The sequence below is a fragment of the Myotis davidii genome, unplaced genomic scaffold, assembly GCF_000327345.1.
Source record: "Myotis davidii unplaced genomic scaffold, ASM32734v1 scaffold148, whole genome shotgun sequence".
NCBI classification, from domain to species: domain Eukaryota; kingdom Metazoa; phylum Chordata; class Mammalia; order Chiroptera; family Vespertilionidae; genus Myotis; species Myotis davidii.
In genome coordinates this window covers 3,343,770-3,350,389 of record NW_006299479.1, presented here as the reverse complement: position 1 = coordinate 3,350,389, position 6,620 = coordinate 3,343,770, and the positions used below count along the sequence as shown (strand labels likewise).

General features: G+C 46.6%; 1 protein-coding gene across 1 annotated transcript in view; it reads right to left on the bottom strand.

The window, feature by feature from the left end:
• Positions 1–677, bottom strand: part of CDON (cell adhesion associated, oncogene regulated) — an 80,728-nt gene extending 80,051 nt beyond the window's left edge. Inside the window, exon 1 of the mRNA XM_006775052.2 lies at positions 509–677. The gene's annotated coding sequence lies outside the window, so the exon portion shown is untranslated. The remainder of the gene's footprint in view (positions 1–508) is intronic.
• Between the last annotated feature and the right edge of the window lie 5,943 nt (positions 678–6,620).

Genomic DNA, 6,620 nt, shown 5'->3' with positions numbered 1-6,620 from the left:
TCCCCGGGGGGGGACGGGACGTACCACTATGCGGGGGGGCGCACCATGTGCAGGGCCACCTCCAGTCCCCTTCCTGCATGTCCACAAGAGCTCCCCTCCAGTCAAAGGAGTTAATTCTCTGCTTTGGTTTAGGGCAGGTGAGACGGAGGTGGCTCAGCAGCTCCCGGAGGTTGCACTCACTCTCCTCCCCCTTTAAGTCCCCCGGAAACCGGAAGTGGAGCAGTCCGCAAGGGTCCGCACGTCCCCTGGCGCCCCGCCCAGGCCCCGCCCCTCAGTCCTCGGCGGCGCTCCCGACCTGTCTGTTCTCTCCACTCGTTTTTTTAAAATTGTTGACAGTATTACAAATGTCCTCCACTTCCCCGACCCTTTGCCCCCCTTCACCGCGTCCCCGCCCTGCCCCAGGCCTTCACCACACTTGTCTGTCCATGGGTGATGCATCTCCGCATGTAAGGTCTTCGGTTCATCTCTCCCCGGCCCCCCACGCCGATCTGTCTCTCTCCACTCTTACCTGGTGGCTGTCTCGCGGCTCCAGCTTCCCGCCGCTATGGTTCCGTCGCCTTTTCATTACTTTTCATGTTTCGTTTCTTCCTAGTGCCACAACCTCCCCTCCTGCCTTCACAGTCGCGCCAAACTGGCCGGAGAGCTTAGGCTGGGAGTGAGCCTCTGTCCCGGTGAAACCAGCGTGGCCTTTGGGCCCAGAGTCTGACCAGCTCGTCCTTGGACCCGCTCCAAGTTATTTGATGTCACCGAACTTCAGTGGTTCAAACAGAAAAAGGGAAAAAATGATTTCTATACCGGGGGTGGGGGGTGCAAGAAACCACTTCCTTCTCACCTAAGTTCTGCCTGGGCCAATCCATTGAACAGACAGACCAAGAGGAGAAAATGTCCAAAGTTGATTAGGGATCCTCATGCAGCGGCGCCATGAGATATGAGACCCAAAGACACCTTAGGCAAGTGAGGTTTACGTGCCGTTTTGGATAAAAGAGAAGGGGAGGGTGGGATTTCAAAAGGACCCCGGGCAATCCACAGGTGGGCAACATGTGGCAAACCAGTTCTTTCTCGGCACCCCAGGCCAGTGGGATCCAGAAGGGAGTTCGACCAACCAGGCTTTGCTAGATTTCTTCCTATCTGCCCCCCTTTTAATTCATGGGTGCTCAGGTGACATTACTAAGGGTGCCTTCCTGCAGCAGGTTTTTCTATCTGAATTCCTTTAAGCCAGTGGTTCTCAACCTCTAGCCCTTAAAATACAGTTCCTCATGTTGTGGTGACCCCCAACCATAAAATTATTTTCGTTGCTACTTCATAACTGTCATGTTGCTACTGTGATGAATCGTCATGTAAATATCTGATATGCTGGATGGTCTCAGGCGACCCCTGTGAAAGGGTCGTTCGACCCCCAAAGGGGTCGCGACCCACAGGTTGAGAACCGCTGCTTTAGGCAGAAAGGGGGAGTGTCAAAGATGCTAAGCTTTTTCTTTTCTTCTTCTTCCTCTTCTTTCACCAGCTTAAAATCAATATTCCATATTTTGGGGTGGCAAAACTTCAGTCCTCCTCAATACTTAGTGAAAAGCACCTGCCACCGAGTGACCATTCGAGGACTGTGACTTCTATATAAAATAATTACTATTAGCTGTTAGCTCATCTCTTTAATCAACATCCTTACTATCAGTTTAACTAACAAAAGGGGCCCTTAATAATACCTGAAATTCCAAAACACTCAGTCCTGAACTTCAGGAGAAATACGCCCTTTAGAGACCTTTTTACTTGATTTTCACAAAGAAATGCTGTGAAAGTGTGGTCGTGTTCAAACAGTTTAGCTTTCTGCTTTAGCTGGAACCCGGGTCTTGGTGAAAGCATTGGTTCCTAAGAAAGTCGGTATAGGAAGGAGGGTGGAGAAAGAAATCTCATTCTACTTTGCTCTCCATTGTTCAAGTTTTTACTTATTCAAACCAAGAATCTGTATGCTCTTAACAAGGTAGAGTAAATCATTTTTCATTCAGCAAGTAAGATGTCCTATAAATACTGAAGGTTTCACTGAAATGAGAGTTTTGTGGGAATGAATGGAATGGGAGTCTTGCAGTTTTGTCCCCGACCACAGCAGCACCACTGGGGATCAGCACCAAGCTGGCCCGGTCATGTTGAAGGTTTTCCAACTCATTGGTGATTTCACATGTTTTGCTTTTGGTCATGGCTTTGGATTTTATTGGATCTTATTTACATAAGGAAAAACTCTATTGAAAACTAAAAAGTGGGGGAGGGAAAATGACCATCAAAAGTCAGTTGGGCCCTGCTGGCGTGGCTCAGTGGTTGAATGTTGACCTATGAACCAGGAAGTCAGGGTTTGATTCCTGACCAGGGTGCGTGCCTGGGTTGCGGGCTCAGTCCCCAGTGTAGGGCATACAGGAGGCAGCCGATCAATGATTCTCTCTCATCATTGACGTTTCTATCGCTCTCTCCCTCTCCCTTCCTCTCTGAAATCAATAAAAATGCATTTTTTTTTTTATAAAAAGCCAATTAGCTCAGGACCTTTTTTCTTACTCGCCACTAAAGGTTCCAAAGCTCAAGACTCCTGCGACCCCCACAATACGTTGGACCCAGAGGCTTAAGCAATAACAGAAGTCATTTGTCTCCATTTGGATGTTTTCCAAATTTACCCAACAAATATGCAGGAAGTTCTGATTATTTATGAGGTAACTTAATATTGACATGTTATTAAATGACCTGACCCTCCTCTGAGCATTTGGAATTGTACATCTAATGACGGCAGGATAACTCCTCTCCCAAGGCTAGAAGGTTGGTAATCAACAGTTTTCCTCGGTAAGATTGATTTCCTCCAAAAAGAAATTCCAATCAATCGACTGTCTTCTCGCCGTCTTGTACATTTCCTGAACTGCGTGCAAGAGGATTTCACGGGGAGCGAGATTTCTATGGCCTTTTTTTAAGCTGAGAAGGCTAAGCTCCGGAGACGCACTGCCTAAACCCATTACACACAGATCACCTAACGCCGTGACTGCGTTTGTGATGCTAGATTAATTTACCCACACCCCAGGTCGGGAGAAAAACGACTTTACACATCTTCTTTGCGCTAGCAAAGAATGTGGAGATCATTTTACAGGAAAGAAAAAGACAGGTCTGTACTGGAGGCCAGCCCTGGGCAGATAGGGATGCCACCTTCCCTGTCATTCAGGAGCCCCTGCCTGAGACATGAAAGAAAGCCCTGAAAGAGGACGATGAGGAGTTGGGGATATTTACAAAGGGCAGTAACTAAGGACTGAGTAATCTGAGGCTGGATGGTCTCACAGAGAAAGCATTGACGTGAGGGTTGGGAACCCTGTCCAGTATCATTTATCCCCAGATCCCGCGTTCTCCTGCTGTCCGCTCTGTGAACTTGCGCCAAGCACTTGGCCTCTACGGTAGAATTTCCCCTTCTTCCGAGAGGAAAAATGAGCGATAATGTGTCGAGGTCTCTAAGGGGCTGGCATTGTTAGAGTGAATTCTGGCAACTTCCATAGCTCTCGCATAGGTTGGAACAAAGAAAAATGTCGCCATGATGTCTTAACCATTGCCTGGAGGATTTGGTTTTAAGTCCCAAGGGCACCCAACACAGAAGGCGGCTCTGACCGCACCAGCCTCGGGCGTGCTGGAGGTCTTCTGCTTGGTCCTATTGTCCATAAGGAGTATGAACTTGGATGAGTTTCCTCATCAGAAAAACAGGTATAAATATCCCATAGGCTACCAGGTTGTTTTGAGAATGTTAAGTAGATACGGCTCCTTGTATAGTGGCCAACAGAGTAGGCATACCAAACATGACCCTTCTGATTATGCATCAGCTTGGTTTAGACCAGTGGTTCTCAACCTTGGCTGCACATTAGAATCACCTGGGAATCTTTTTAAAATCCTGATTTCTGGGCCTCATCCTCTGGAAATTCTGTTATGGGATGAGGCCACAACATTAGTAACAAAGGAACAGAATTTCTGGAGGATGAGGCCCAGAAATCAGGATTTTAAAAAGATTCCCAGGTGATTCTAATGTGCAGCCAAGGTTGAGAACCACTGGTTTAGACAACCTCCATTCCTGATAAATTGTGAATATTTCTCTTTTTCTTAAATGTGTCATTATTGTTGGAAAGTATGACAGATGTCTGCTTTGTGTGTTTTTTCTGTTGGTTTTTTTCCCCTCTTCCCCGCGCTCAGCCCTCCCAAGCCTTTGCCACACTATTGTCTGTGTCCACGGCCTATGCCGATGTGCAGCGAATATTACTTATAACACAGTAAAGAATGTTATGGAAACCAACTTGCATCTTGGACAAATTACTGCACATGCTTTGTGGATCAGTTTTCTCATCTGTGAAAGAGTAACAATAGTACCTATTCTCTGTGACTATTGTAGGATAACTGAAATGATGCATGTGAAGGACTTAGCCCAGAGACAAGGACATAATGATAAAAATTAACTACTATTATTATTTTTATCATCCCTAACATCATCATGGTAAGAATCATTGTGAATTCTCCTCCGACGGACCAACATTTTCCCTCATTGTTTTAGTTGTCAGCAGCTGCCATGCTAGATGAGCAATGGAATGAGTGAGTGCGTGTGATTTATTGGTTTGTGTTATAATCTTTCCCATGTCAGCAATAAGGATCATACTTGCTCTGCATGTCGATATTTATCTATAAATCCCATAAATTTAGAAGACTGCTGTGGTGACTCGATAAGCTGGTAAGCATTATAGCGTACTTATTAACAAAATAAACACATCACATATAGAAAGACAAATCTAATGAAACATGCTAAGCCTTGCTTTTCCAATACCTAACCAAGTGTTTTCTCTTCATTAGTCAAAAGTACTTACAGAAGAGCATCAATGCTGACACTCTTTAAGACAATGGTCTGTCCTGGCTGGTGTGAGCATCGACCTATGAACCAGGAGGTCATGGTTTGATTCCTAGTCAGGGCACATGCCCGGGTTGCAGGCTCAATCCCCAGTAGGGGGGCGTGCAGGAGGCAGCCGATCAATAATTCTTTCTCATCATTGATGTTTCTCTCTCTCTCTCCCTTTCCCTTCCTCTCTGAAATCAATAAAATTATATATATAAAAGAGACAGTGGTTCTGAACTGGACACTCTAGAAGTTCAATACGGAGCCAATGATTGAGTCCGGCTCCTCCTGGGCCTTCGACAAGAGGCTTCCGCCTTGATGAAAGCACTGTGCCTGGGCAGATACTGTGCTTCGAATCCTTTACCAATGCCCACGGGCAGGGCAATGGGGCCTTGCCATGGAGGGAAGGGATGACTTAAGGCTGAAATAAAGCAAACCAACACAAAAATGTCTAGATCAGCGGTTCTCAACCTGGGGGTCGAACCACCCTTTCACAGGGGTCGCCTAAGACCATCGGGAAACACATACATAATTACATATTGTTTTTGTGATTCATCACTGTGCTTTAATGATGTTCAATTTGTAACAGTGAAAATACATCCTGCCTATGAGATATGTACATGATGATTCATAACAGTAGCAAAATTACAGTTATGAAGTAGCAACGAAAATAATTCTATGGTTGGGGGTCACCACAGCATGAGGAACTGTATTAAAGGGTCGCAGCATCAGGAAGGTTGAGAACCACTGGTCTAGATGTAACCGCAGGACCAGCTGATGAGATGCTGAGAGACAACTGACCAAAACCGTAAGCCATGCCTCTTCTGGACCCTTCTCTCCCAGGCGTCAGTGTCTCACACGCCTGGTGACAGGCATGTACTCTCAAGGGGCCCTTCCAGACCGAGAAGGCTGGCTTTATCGTCCTCTAACACCAGGAACGTGTCAGGGCCACTTTGAGTTCAAGCCATCATTCTTCCATCCTAAGGCCGCCCCAGAGATGGCTCGGAGGTGCTGGACTCTCCATGCACTTGGGGAAAGAAGCCCAAGGCACGAAGCAGTGGAAGAGGTCACCTTCCCTCTTCTTAACTCTTCCCTCTATTTCTCTCTCTGCCTTTAAACACTGAAATGGCCAGAGTTCTCCACTTTAATTAGCTTGCTGATGTTTAAGTAGAATGAATTGATTCAGTGGCGTTTACTAAGCACCTACAAGATATTATCAAGCAAAATGAAACATTTCTACGCTTCTTGGGGTCTGCCTCCTGCTTTCCGGGCAAGGTCAGTATATACCTTCCCACCATCCTGTTGAGTAGCCAAAGACCAGGCAAGTCAGCCATGGCTTATCCAACCTTTTCTATTTGTCCCTCGCTAGCTAGGCGGCTGTGGAAGAACAATAGCTTCCCTGCCCTCGAGACACTTCGTCTTTTTGGTTAGATAAAATACACACTGTGTAGTACCTACTAAGTGCCAGGCACAGAGTTGTAAGCATTTTCTATATGCACTCATTTAACATCCCTGTGAAATGGGCATTATTCGTCCTGCTTTACATGAGGATGAGGAAACGAAGGCTCAGGGAGGCTGAGCAACTTGCCCAAGGTGACACAGCTACAGACCCCAGAGCTGGATTCAAAGCTGGGCAGGTGAGCTTCAGAATCCGCCCATAACCCCTGTGCTATGCAGCCTTTCAGCTGGGACTCCACGTCAATGAGAAAGCCAGGCAAGGCCGTGTATACACAGGAAG